The 14,587-nt window shown below is 42.5% G+C and overlaps 1 pseudogene; it reads left to right on the forward strand.

Annotated features, from left to right (window-relative positions):
- The first annotated feature begins 12,192 nt into the window (after positions 1-12,192).
- Positions 12,193-14,587, forward strand: part of LOC148142015 (putative G protein-coupled receptor 139) — a 62,604-nt pseudogene continuing 60,209 nt past the window's right edge.

Here is a 14,587-nt window from a genome sequence, read left to right on the forward strand (position 1 = left end):
TCCCAGATTTTAGGAAATATCAGTTAAGTTCCCTATTAAGTTACATAGCTGATTGGGTCTTGTCTGACCCGCAATCAATCTGGCTGGACATCGAGGCTTCTCAAGTAAAATACCCATTTATTAACCTTTTATTTTCAGACAAGAGGAAAATCATTACAGATCACTGTAAAAACCCTATAATACTAAACACAATTGAAGATTGGAATATAATCGGGCAAAATGAGGGCAACTCACATAAGACATCCCCCTATGTTCCGAAAGTGGGAGCATGGGGAATTCACCCGGGGTTTACAGATGCCACTTTTAAACTCTGGAGATCCAGGGGTATCTCATGTCTAGGGGACCTATTTAAAGATGGGGTCCTGATGTCTTTTGAACAGCTGTGTCAGAAATTAGGATTACCGAATGGAGACCTCTTTTGATACTTCCAAATTCGAGATTATATACAGAAGAAGACTATGTTATTAGATAGAGAAGATAGAGTACTACGATCAATGGGGGTATCTTCCGTCAGTACTATTTATCATTTACTACATGATGAAGTATCGGGAGATATGGACAATCTTCTTAAGACATGGGATCAGGATTTGGGACTAGAGATCTCTATAGAAATGTGGAATGACATTTGGTAAAACGTCAGGAGAATCACCATCTGCAACAGAACTCAGGCTACCCAGCTGAAGATACTTCATAGGGCCCATAGAGCAGCGGATTGATTGGCAACATTTAAGGCAGGAGCATCTCCAATGTGTCCCAAATGTAAAATAGAGGTGGGCACTCTTGTACATTGCCTATGGACCTGTCATAAGATCCGTAGAGACTGGACTAAAGTAGCAAGTACCCTGAGAGAAATTTTAGGAACGGAAATTAAACTGGACCCTGTCTCTCCTTTTGGGCTTTTCAAACTTACCCTCCCTGGATATGCACGGGAAGAGATTATTTTCTATTCTCTCTTTCTGTGCAAGGAAAAATATTTTGGTAAACTGGGTGGCTGAGGGCCCCCCTAGACATTTCATATTGGCACAGATTGATTATGGAACGTATTGCCCTTGACATCCTTACAAATATGGTGCACCGAAAGACCGAATTATTTCATAAAATATGGCAGCCATTCTTGAATTACATAAATACAAATATTTAGGCTATCCTAACAAGGACTTTTATTTAATTGAGATTACAAACCTGGCTCCTCCGGGGCCCCTTGCGAGAGGAATCCCGCACGAATATGGGTTTTGTTACATTTGATGTTAACACATTCTGAGCATGTATCTCGTTACCCAATTTCTGTGTTACCATTGTTTTTTTTTTCCTTTTTCTTATTTGAATAATGTAAGAGACTTAATTATACACTCGGGTTAGTTGTAGGTTAGATTAGTAGTTTTTTTTTCTCGGTATTTTTCTTTTGTTGAATTTTGGTCATTATTTATTTAAGATTTAATTGTATATCAATGTTTGTACTTGAGAGTTTTGTTTATTTTTGTAAACTTGTAAACATGTTAAATTTCTAATAAAAATATCTATTTAAAAACGGGGATGACAAACTGAGGGATTAAACTGGGCAAACAGTTACAGATGGTGATTCAATACAATGCTCCTTCTGTCCAGCTGTGATCTACAGTACCACATGAATTCCCAGTTTTCAGCTGCGATATCTGCAATGCATTTCTTCTGTCTACCCCCAGTTCACACCGAGACCCATTCACCCATCACCCCTTCACCTACTCTGGTTTCTGATGTAGTAACACTTCCATTTTAATATTCTCATTCCTCTGAGTGTCTGTCCATGGTGTCACACCTCTTGTAATTTTTTTCAAAACTCCTAAATATATTCCGTGAAGCAGTACCATGGCTCAGTGGTTAGTGCTGCTGCCTCACAGTGCTAGGGATCCAGGTTCGATTCCATCCTCTGGCGACTGTCTATGTGGAACTTGCACATTCTCCCTGTGGGTTTCTTCTGGGTGCTTTAGTTCCCTCCCACAAACCAAAAATGTGCAGATTAGGTGAATTGTAATGTTCAGGGATATGTAGGTTAGGTGCATTAGCCAGGGGTAAATATAAAATAGGAGAATGGGTCTGGTTGATTTACTCTTCAGAGGATAGGTATGGACATGTTGGGCTGAAGGGCCTGTTTCCACACTGCAACGACTCTAATTCTAACATTCATCTGAATGTTTTCCCTTCCAGTCGTACCAATTTCGGTATTTAAATTGAATGTGCTTCCCTCTGTTTCTTTCCAAGGCTTTCATTAAGAACTCTGAAGCGTCAATGATTCCAGTCTTATGTAGTTTCAGAACCAAGGTATTTGTGCACCTTGTGTTATTTTTCACTTCCAAGTGCATGGCACTTCATGTGGGTCAGGACATTTGAGCAGCTTTGATACACATCTTTGAACATGTTCAAAACCAGAAATTTCTGGAGAAACTCAGCGTGTCTGGCAGCATCTGTGGAGACAGAGAAACAGAGATAGCGTTTCAAGTCCAGCGTGGCCCTTGTTCAGAACTGAAAAGGGCTCCTTATTGCCTTGGCAAAAGTGGACGAGGGATGATGGGAAACAGAGCATATGGAAGTGCAATGGCACAGAGGAATGAGCTTTTAATTGTGGTGAAAGAGGAACAGATGTAAAATGGGTGTAAATTAAAGTGTAAGTGGGAGAAATGGGTTGCCTCTATTGAGTGCAGAATAAACAAGATACAGACGAGATCATTGGGAGGCCAAGATCATTGTTAGGCCAGGAAGCAGAATGCATGAAAAATGGAGAACAGCCATAATGGGGTCAGACTGCGAATTTGGAATTGTATATTAACAACTACAGGCTGTAACACATTAAAGTGTAAAGTGAGATGTTACTCGAGCTTGAATAGTGCTTCATTGGAACATTGCAGCAGCTCAGGACCGAAATGCTAGGATGGGAACAAGGGAGATTATTGAAATGGGAAGAAATGAGAGGGTCAGGGTTATTCCTACAGACAGAGTGAAAATGTTCCTCAAAGCATTCTCTGTTTGGTCTCCCCAATGTAAAGGAGACTGCATTGTGACAGGAGACCGGATTGAAAAAGTAAAAATAAAATACTACTTCACCTGGGAGATGTGATTGGGACCTTGGACAGTGAGGAGGAAAGAGGTGAATGGGCTCGTGTTGTAGCTTCTGTAATTGCATGGGAAGGTGTCATGGGGGAGTGGGGAAGTGTTCGGGTTGATGGAGGGTATCACAGAGGGAATGGTGTCTGTGAAATGCTGACAGTGGACGCGAGTGGAAGATGTGTTTGATGTTGCTGTCCTGCTGGAGGTGGTGGAAGTGGCGGAAGATGAGTCAGTGAATGTTGGTTCTAATGCAGTAGGAAGCGACGACAAGGGGAGATCTTTCATTGTTCTGGGAAGGAGGGAATGGAGTAAGGGCAGAAGCTTGGGAGATAGGGCAGTCACATGAAGGCCCTGTCCACCGTAGTTAGGGGATTTCTGGTTTGAAGGAAAAGGAGGTCACGTCAGAGAAAGCTCACTGGAATGTGGCATCATCAAACAGAAACAACAGAGATGGAGAAACTGGGAGAATGCAATAAGCCTACGCTGATCATGTGTTTAGCTACATGCAGAAGATCCCCCTGAATTATTTAAAAGAACCATGTATTTAAATTGAGGATTTCTGTCTCACATCTGGTTTGAAGCGAGATGTGGATATAGACGGAGGGGAAGGTCCGTGCTTATATGTCGGCAGACATTCAAGCAGATATCCCATAATGCTCAGCAATTATTGTTTCTTTCAAAAATAAGGACTCCATAAGAAGATGAAGTACCCATGGTTGACAAAGGTTGGCAAGGATACTATTGACGAGCATTAGTGTAGGGCCAGAATTAGGATGTTTATTCTCGTGACCATAAGCAGATGCTGGGCATGACTTTAAGTTGTGCTTCCTGAATTATCCCCAGAAATCCCATTGCTGCTCCATCCTCTTCGTTGCTCCTCTCCCCTTCCTGATTCCAGGTTCTCCCTCTCAAATTACTGAGTACATTCTCTGACATGATGATGCCTCCCCACTTCACTTGAAGCTCTTTGATTGAGTCTACTTTCCCTGCACTAGCAACAAGCTGTGTTTTGTGCTGCCACTTTGCCTCTAGTCTCAGTGTGGTTCGGCCTCACCATTCATGCTGCTTTACACCTCCCACTCACATCTCATTCTGGAAAGTTTCCTTCTTGGAGTAAACCTTATTGAAAACACCTCTCCCCCTTTGCACTGAATTCACACTGTGATCCAAATTTCAAAAGGTATACTCAGACATCATCTCACCCTGCTAAAGGCAAACGCACGCTGTCCGTGTGGTCTAAGAATTCCCTTTCTTACATAGATCTGATCAGAAATACGTTTTTACTGGAGAGATCATCACCCCCTTTAGACAAAGAAATTCAGGTGTTTGACTTCCTATTGATACTAACAAGAGTTTCATGCTGCCTTAGTATTGTAACATGGAGAAAAACAAATCACACTATGAAGTTTTGCTCTGAGTGTTGTTTACATGTCGTTTTGGATATTGTTTCAATTTTGCAGTGCTTACCTTTAAATGCTTGTTCTTGTAGTTATTATCAGATGGAGTGTAGGAGGTTGAGGGGTGGCATTATAGAAATTTATAAAATCATGAGAGGCATGGATAGGGTGAATAGCCAAGGTGTTTTCCACAGGATAGGGAAGTCCAAACATAGAAGATATTGCTTTAAGGTGAAACGCGGAAGATTAAAATGGGACGAAGCAGCTACGTTTTCACACAGAGGGGGATGTGTGTATGGAAAGACCTGTCAGAGGAAGAATGGTAAATCCAAGTACAGCTACAACATTTAAAAGGCGTTTGTACAAACATAGGAATAGGAAACGTTTAGAGACACATGGACAAAATGCAATCAGATGGGACTAGTTTACTTTGGAAAACCTGGCCAGCATGGTCAGGTTGGACCAAAGGGTCTGGTTGTGCGCGATATGACCGTATGAATCGTGACAGCGAGGTATGGGAGGAAACGATATAATGTAAGCAAATTAGCAAGAAATATAAAAACAAGCATCACAAACTTTTCTGTGTACATAAACAATGTTCAAGATGACTGTGTGACCTTAGGTAGAAATGATGTCAAGAACGCATACTGAGTCCATTTGGAGAGTGTGACTGAGGAACTGGCTATAGGAAATAGGCAGATAATTTACACCAGTATTTTACATCATTCCTCACAGGGAAAGGCACTGTAAGTATATCAATGATACAAACAAAACTGTAATAGGAGGGAAGTCCTTGAACCGTCTCGAACAAGGTTTCTAACAATCAGATAAGAACAAAGGTAGACAGATCAGCAACAATTTTTAGTTGGTTTGAAAAGAAGTGGTCATAGTCTTGGGATCATTGCACTCTCTCTATCAGAAATTATTTCTGTTGTTTGTTAATGTAAGCAGTAAGTGCAGTAGTTTTAATGCATCGTCATCAGCTTCAGGTACATAGGTTTCTGACCCTGGCATGTTCTCCCACACGCATCACTGTACCATAGATCAGCTTCATGGTAATGTTAGACTGAGGGATTGATGGAGGGTATCACAGAGGGAATGGTGTCTGTGAAATGCTGACAGTGGACGCGAGTGGAAGATGTGTTTGATGTTGCTGTCCTGCTGGAGGTGGTGGAAGTGGCGGAAGATGAGTCAGTGAATGTTGGTTCTAATGCAGTAGGAAGCGACGACAAGGGGAGGTCTATCATTGTTCTGGGAAGGAGGGAATGGAGTGAGGGCAGAAGCTTGGGAGATAGGGCAGTCACATGAAGGCCCTGTCCACCGTAGTTAGGGGATTTCTGGTTTGAAGGAAAAGGAGGTCACGTCAGAGGAAGCTCACTGGAATGTGGCATCATCAAACAGAAACAACAGAGATGGAGAAACTGGGAGAATGCAATAAGCCTACGCTGATCATGTGTTTAGCTACATGCAGAAGATCCCCCTGAATTATTTAAAAGAACCATGTATTTAAATTGAGGATTTCTGTCTCACATCTGGTTTGAAGCGAGATGTGGATATAGACGGAGGGGAAGGTCCGTGCTTATATGTCGGCAGACATTCAAGCAGATATCCCATAATGCTCAGCAATTGTTCCGGTGCATGGAACTGCATGTTGGACGGGGCGTTTGAGCACTTTTGACACACGTGTTTGAAACTTGTTCAAGAACACTAAACAGGTCTGGCAGCATCTGTGAAGTGAAAGCAGAGATAATCTTTCGGGTCCTGTGACTGTTCTTCAAAGCTATTGGTGTCTGCAACAATTTTTGTTTTTGTTTCCTATTTCCAGTATCCACTGGTTTTTGCTATATTGAAAACAAGTTCTGTGACCTTTCGCTTTTGAACGAACTCAGTTGGTTTGGCAACGTCTGCAGAGACAACGAAACAATGTTAAACTTTCAAGTCCAGTGTAAAACTGCTTCAGAAAGGGTTGGAAAGTGAGCGTTTTACCACCTTGATAGAGGTGGGAAAGAGTGTTTGGAGGCCCAGTGCAAAAAAACAAATGGGCTTTAAATTGTGGTGAAAGAGACACAGATGTAAAATGGGTGAAAATTAATGTGCAAGTATTAGAAATGGATTTTTTTTCTGTTGAGTGCAAGATAAACAAGACACAATCATAGAGAGCCCAGGATGGAAGGTTTATGATAAATGAAGAACAGCCATAATGGGGTCAAGTTGTGAATTTATGGAACTGAATATTAACCCCTATAAGCTGGAACGCACCAAAGTGTAAACTGAAGTGTTGCTCGAGCTTGGGTTGAACTTCATTGGAAAATTGCAGCTGTCTGCACTTTCTTAACATCCCTACAGTGTGGAAACAGGCCCTTTGGCCCAACGTGTCCATGCTGACCATCTAAATTGTATCCAAAGTAAACCCATTCTCTACCCTATTACTATACATTGGCCCATGACTATTGCACCTAACCTCACATTCATTAACAGTATGTGCAATTTAGCATGGCCAATTCGCCTAACCTGCACATCTTTGAACTGTGGGAGGAAATCGGTGCACCCAGAGGAAATCCACGCAGACCATGTGCAATCCCCACACAGGCAGTCACCCGAGGATGTAATGGAACTCACGTCCTTGTTGCTGTGAAGCAGCACTGCAAACCACTGAGCCAGCACACCTTCCAGGACTGAAATTGTATATGGCCACAAGACTATAGGAGCTGAAAAGAAGACATTCGGTCCATCGAGTCTGCTCCACCATTCAATTATGACTGACAGATTTTCAAATCCATTTCCCTACTATATCTCCGTAACCTTTGATCCCGTTGTCAATCAAAAACTTATCCGTCTCTGTTTTAAATATACTCAACGATCTGGTTTCCACAGCCTTCGGTGGTAAGGAATTCCAGTTTCACCACTCTCTGCTTAAAGAAGTTTCATCTTGTCTCCGTTTGAAAGGGTCTTCCGTTTGCTCTTAGCTTGTGCCCTCAGGTCCTTCTCTCTCGTCCCAGTGCAAACGTCCTCCCAATGTCCTCTCTGTCCATTCCATTCAGTATTCTGTGAGTTTCAATCAGATCCCTCCCCCAGCCTTCTAATCTGCATCGAATATAAACTAGAGCCCGCAAATGTTCCTCATGTGTTAAGCTTTTCATTTCTGGTGAACCTTTTGTCGAAACGCACCACGTTGAATACATCCTTCCTAAGGTATGAGGTACAAAATGCTAGCGATGTTGTCTGACCAGAGACGTAGAAAGCGTCATAATCCTTACCTTTATACTATAGTACTCTTGAGATGGATGAGAACTTCATATTAGCCTTCTTAACTACTGACTCAACCTGCAAGTTTCTCTTAAGCGAATCCTGGACTTGGAATCTCAAGTCCCTTTACACTTCAGATTTCGGATTTTTTTTCCCATTTAGCAAATAGTCCATGCCTGCTTCTTCATAACAAAATGCATGACCTCGCACTCTCCCACATTGTATTTCATCTGCCACTCTTTTTCACACTCACCTGAACTTTCGAAATATTTCTGCAGTCTCCCTGCCTCCTGAATAATACACGGTCCTCCACTATCTTTGCATCATCTGCAAATGTAGCCAGAATGCCCTCAGTTCTGCCATCCAGATCATTAACCTCTAAAGTGAAATGTTGTGGACCTAACACTGACCCTTGTGGAACACTACTAGTCACCGGCTACTACGTTGAGAAGGACCATTTTATCTCCACTGTGCCTCCTGCCAGACAGCCAACCTTTTATCCATGTTAGTACCTGGCCAATTACACCACTGGCCCTTGTCTAACTCTGCAGCCTCCTGTGTGGTACATTATCAGATGCCTACTGCAAGTCCACATAGTTAACTCCCATTGGCTCTCCTTTATCTAACCTGCTTGTTACCTCTTCAAAGAATTCTCATTAGCTTCAGAGCAAGGTAGATTATTGTAATGGTGAACAATCAGAAGGTTGGGGTCATTCATACAGAGTGGAGATGTTCCTCAAAGCAGTTTCTGATTGGCCTGCTAATGTGAAGGAGACTGCATTGTGAGCAGCAATGACAGGAGACTGGATTGAAAGAGTACAAGTGAAATGCTGCTTCACTTGGAAGTTGGATTGGGGCCTTGGACTGTGAGGAAGGATGAGGTCAATGGGCAAGTGTTGCAGCTTCTGTAATTGCATGGGAATGGGCCATGGGGGGCAGTGTGGAAGTGTTCGGGTGGTGGAGGGTGTCACAGAGGGAATGGTCCCTGTGAAATACTGACAGTGAACGGGAGGGGAAGATGTGTTTGATGGTGCTGTCCTGCTGGAGGTGGTGGAATTGGCGGAGGACGATTCTGTGAATGCAGATTCTAGTGCAGTAGGAAGTGAGGACAAGGGGAGATATGTCATTGTTCTGGGAAGGAGGGGACGGAGTGAGGGCATAAATGAGGGAGACGGGACAGTCACAGCTGAATGCTCAGTCCATCAGATTTCGAGGATTGGATTTCTTGTTTGAGAGAAAAGGTGGTCACGTCGGAAGCTTCCCACTGGAATGTGGCATCATCAAACAGAAATCACAGAGCCAGAGAAACTGGGAGAATGGAGTCACTCTCAGCTGATCATGTGCGCATCCACATACGGAGGTTCCCCCAAATGGTTGAAAAGAGCCAGGTATTTCAATTGCCGATTTATGTCTTATATTTGGTGTAAAACAGAATGTGAAACTAGACTCAGGTGAAGGTCAGTAGATGTGTGGGGGAGACATTTAAGCATATACTGCTTAATAACGCTCAGCAATGATGGTCTCTGGTCAACAAGAAGATGATGTGAAGATGTGAAGACGAACCACCCATGATGCACAAAGGCTGTGAAGGATACTAATCACTCACAAACTGAAGAATTCAGATTGATGAGCACTAGCATCGGCCACATTTGGGAAGTTTATTTTTGGAACCAGAAGCAGATTGTATAAAACAAAATACAAAAAAAAATTCCAAAACTGGCAAGAAATATAAAAAATAACTAACCGCAAGAGTTTTCCCCTATCGAATAAAACACGTTTATGATGTGTGTGTGACCCTTGGAAGAAAGGCAGGAGTGTATATGTGGGACACCTGGAGGATGTGACTGGGGATTTGGTTTCAGGGAACAGGCAAAGAATTTAACACAGTAATTTACATCGTTCCTCACAGAGGAAGGCAAAAAATCGTTCAATAATGTAAACAAAATTGTAGTCGGATGAAAGTTCTTGCACTGTCTCTAACAAAACGAACAAAGATTTCCTCAAACAGAAAAGATCAAGGGTAAACAGGTCATTAGCAATAGTAAACTGGTCTTAATAGAAGTGGTTCCAGAGTGTTTTGGTGGCACTGTGTGAAATATTCTATAACTCTCTGGATTACAGGAGTGTTCCAGCGAAACGAGAGACGCACAAATATGGCACCTGTCTTCAAGAACAGAATTACTCTTCAAGTGTTTCGGTGCTCCCTTTGTCTGAACAGTGGAGCATATTTGAGAAGATTAATGGCCTCTTGATGCACTTTCATCCTGAGTGATTTAAAAAAAAGTAAAACTCTGCTCCTTCCTCTGATGCCGAACATACTGGGATTTGCTAAAGTTGGGAATTATTTTGAAAATTATCTGGAACATTGTACAAATGACATCATCCAGAGATTTCTAGAAACAGCACTCATGAGAACATTTCATCATCATGTGGGGGTATTGCACAGGTGACAGTGAGAGAAGGTGCTGCATGCAGCAGTGAGAGTGATGGAGCCTTATTTGGTGGATAGGTGCTATTACAGATATACGGTGAGCGTGAGGGAGCAGAGAGAATACAGCCACCCTTATCCTGACAGATAGTTATTGATGCTTGTCCTATATTGCTGGAAATTTCTTCAGACCGCAGATACTGCACTAAGCTGGATGGTGAGCTCAGACCATGCTCGGTGGGACTGGTGGTGCGGCCCCTCTGGGAAGAGAATGGTTCCGCTCTGTACTAGCTCATTTACCAGGATTTCCATGCCCCTGTCGACAAGCTGTGGTGAAATTTCCCCTTATCTGCCATGCTCGGGTAAACTGTGCAAGGCAGCTCCAAGCTGAGAAAGCTCAACTGTATATCCATTGGCTTTTTCAAGATTGCAGCAGTGCCAGGGATCACGGAATATCCATGGGCATACGGACGATGGCGAGTACCTCCAGCCATGATGGGTAAGAGAATAGGGTTGGCATTGAATGAGAGCGATACCATGGAGTGGGGTGGGTAGTTAATGAGGTGAGTTCGATGAGATAGCACCAGGAAACTAGCTCTGCCTCGTGCAGACATTCCCTCTGTCACACTCAATGAAAATGGCACTGAGACAAATTATTGTTAGCTTCAGCCCAATGAGGCGAAGACTCTGCTGACTGTACTCCCATTTACAAATCTGCAGGACAAATGCTTATTCAAACCTCTCCATCATCTTAACTTACACCAATATCCTGTTCATCCATCATTCCTTGAAACAGTGCACTGTTGGACAGATAAGTAGTGGACTGGTGAGCTTTAACCAGTGTTCGATCCTGGACGGATTGCTGAGCAGTACACTAGTCTGGTCTACGCAATGCTTCATGCTGAGCAGGTATCTCGTCTGGGCGTATACGTGTCTGGGCTAGATCTGTGAGGTGGATTGAGTATCCGATATAATTCCTGACATAATTATCACTCCTCCAGCTCAGCCCGTTCCGCTGGTAAATAGGAGGAGTTGTGTTTCAGATAGAATTTACTTGGTCAAAATATTCGACATTAAGCAAAACACAATTTATTCAAACACAAAAGACAACAAAAGGAAGATGAACTTGCAATAACGTAATTCTGTTGGAAAACCTAGCAGAATAATAGTTTATTTAACTACTATACAATAACTGTTCCAATAAGGTATCATCCAATAAGCACACAAATGTCAAAAAACAAATTCAGGAAACAGATTGTCTGACATGCAATTCTCCAATCCAGGAGGAAAGAACATCAAAAGACAGTTCCGAGAGAAATCACAGAGAGAGTGTGTAGCACCTGCGATAGTTTTCCTGCCTTCCAACACTGCTGAAACCCGAGCAATAACTGGCAAAAGGTAAAACTAAGAATCCTGGTTCTGTGAGAGTTTGACCATCACTCCACAGGAACTGGCCGCAGCTTCAAGGACCACAAGGAAATGACTGTATCTACACCGTCTATGGCACTGTAAGTGTCTCTGAAAAATGCCTCAACCCACCTCAGCCGTTTAATGCTCGACAGATAAATGTCAAAGTTAAACATAAATAAATAAAATGAAAAGATGCAGCAGGCCTGGTGATCAGACACAAATGGCCTCGGGAGCTCAGCAATTCCTACCCTGCCAAAACACAGTAGAATCTTCGAACTTCTGAAAAAAAGCATTATCTCTCTCCTTCACCTCTACATTTAAAGATGGAGATATGCCATTAGCCCAATAATCAGTGATATCAAAATCCCACCCACACCAAGTATTATTGTGATATGTCAGAGATCCCGTGAAAGGGGTTAATTGAAACTGTTTGTTCAGTGACTGTGATTAATACCAGTCTCCCTGGGCCTAACTGGGTCACTGAAGGGTTTCCCTCTTCCATTATTAGGGGCTTCTTTCAACCTGTTACGCCATGTATCAGGGTCAGCGTCATCCTCAACAGAACTTGGATCAGCAGCTGCAGAGAAAGCGAGAGAGACCTGAATGTGAGAACATTACAATGTTCCAACAATGGATCAGAATCTGAGAACATTAGACTGGAATATTCCAGCAATGGATCAGAATCTGAGATAATTAGACTGGAATGTTACAACAATGGACAGGAGTTTATCTTGGGGTCTTTATTATCTTTCACGGGATTGGGCATGGTTAGAATGGCGGATACGAGCCGGACTGATGATTATTCAAGCTGGGTACTATCCCATTCTCGCTATTGTTGGTGTCCCTGGTAAGCTTATCTCTGTCAATTCTATAAATGATGCTGACTGTTATTGTTATTCTGGTTAATTATATTTAACAAATACATAAACTTTCAGTCACAAAAGTCACATCCTTTTCATGTATTTCCAACCTACTTACTCGTAAACATCTGAGAAGGAAAAAGACTGTTTGGAACCTTGAGTCTCCTTTTTAATGTGAGCTTTTTCATGTCTCCATATTCTCTCTGTCATCAAACCTGCTGACACCCACCTACATAATATCCCCAATCTCCAGCTCTGCCTGAGTTCTGTTGCTGACTTCGCCATCATCGACCCTTTAATTAACGACTGATTATATGGCTCCAGTTCTCATCTGACTTCTCTTCCAGTTACAAATAGTTTGATTACTTCACAATAGGGACTCTGTATCAGAGTAATAACGTCACTGACCGTGTAACTCAGAGGCACAGGTTATGACTCGAAAAGCATTGTTTGAAATCTTACCAATGTTGATGAGTAAATTTTAATTCCAGAGACAAAAATTGGAATGAAACCTAATTTCACTCATAGCAACCATAATCCATCAGAATTTCTTTTATTATTTTATAGGTAACCTTTGGTAAAGAAACCTAACATTTTTGCCCTATTTGGACTAAGAGTCCCGTCAGACCCACAGCAATGTGGTTGGCTCCATATTTCCTTGATAAATGGTCGCATGGTCAAGGGCAGTTAGGATGGACAACAAATGCTGCCCTTGCCAGTGTTGCTGGCGTCCCGGGAAACAACAACATTAAAGGTGAAATAACCAACGAAATGTGAATGCTGGAGATCTGAAATAAAATTCTCCACCGTCTGAAAGAATGTTGGAGAATCTCAGCAGGTATGGCAGTCTGTCGGGACTGAACGTTTCGAGTTCAGTGACACTATCAAAACTGAATGCAACTGGGAAATAATATTATTATATCAGGGATGGTTGGAAGGGAGAGCGGGAGATTTGTGGTGAGTGGATCATGTGCAGCAAGAGAGAGGGAAAGAGAGAGAGGGAGAGAAAAGAAAAGCAAGCAAAAAGATTGCTGACGATGGACTAGAAGGGAAATGGAATGGGAAGTTATTCTAACATTTCCCTTTTTCACATATTCCTGAATATCATAGCTATTACGGGATGTTCCTGCTTAACGTGAGTGACGTTCCCTCTATCTGTCATCTCTGAGTGTGGTGACCAACTCCTTCAGCAATACTTATAGTTGCTGAGATATAGAGAAACATAATGCTACATTGTCAATTGCTTCTTTGGAGAGAGGAACTGTTACTGTGCGACTGTGTGGAGATGTAACAGCTTTCTCAGCCAGGAAGAGAAACTGAGGAGACCGAGGCATTTTCAACACTGAATGGATGCACTATGGCTGTGGGGAATTGACTTGCTGCTGTCATCTAGAAAGTCAGTGGAGGCTCTGTGGATGGTTTTCTCAGGATTGTGATGTCAGCTACTTGGTTCATTCAGGGAGCCCCGAGGTTCTGTGGACCCCACTCTGAATACTGCATTTACTGTGTGTCTGGGTCCACGGGAAACAAATGGAGCTGAGACTCCAAAGAAGGGAAGCTGTGTGAACAGGGAGGAGCAGGGCACTGTACTATACTCTCTGGGATTTCCAGGAACATTTGTCTAAGCTGCACCCATTCAGGTGTAAAGTGTAAAACCAGCTTGTCTCAAAATTGAGGTGGTCATTGAGCTGTATCCCCTCCTTCATTATAACCTGCAGTCTCACACCAGGGACAGGATTGTGCTGACACTCCCGATGAAGTAAACTGGATTGGTTCTGGAACTTTGCAGGCAATAGTGGGTAATATATCTACCATCTCCGAAGTGCAATCCTCCAATGTATTCACGAGCTAACTGAAATCATCTGCCAGCTGAGATGAATGCATTGGTTCCATCTCCACAGAGGAAGGTACAGAAACTAATTTCCAGAAATATTAGGGAACAGAGTGACTGGTAAAAATCAGAATTACTGAAGAGTATGTTATTGAAAATCTAATTGAGTTGAAGTTTCATAAGTTGCTGCATCTGATGAGCTATATCCCAGAGTGATGGAGATGAGAACAGAGCTAATGAAAGTATTATTGATTATTCTTCAAAGCTAGTTAGATTCTGGAAAGGACGCTGCAGACTGGAAAACAACTATTGTAAACTTAAATATTTAAAACAG

Source organism: Chiloscyllium plagiosum, unplaced genomic scaffold (assembly GCF_037043375.1).
Source record: "Chiloscyllium plagiosum isolate Xiang-an unplaced genomic scaffold, Cpla_swu_hap1 HiC_scaffold_31, whole genome shotgun sequence".
NCBI classification, from domain to species: domain Eukaryota; kingdom Metazoa; phylum Chordata; class Chondrichthyes; order Orectolobiformes; family Hemiscylliidae; genus Chiloscyllium; species Chiloscyllium plagiosum.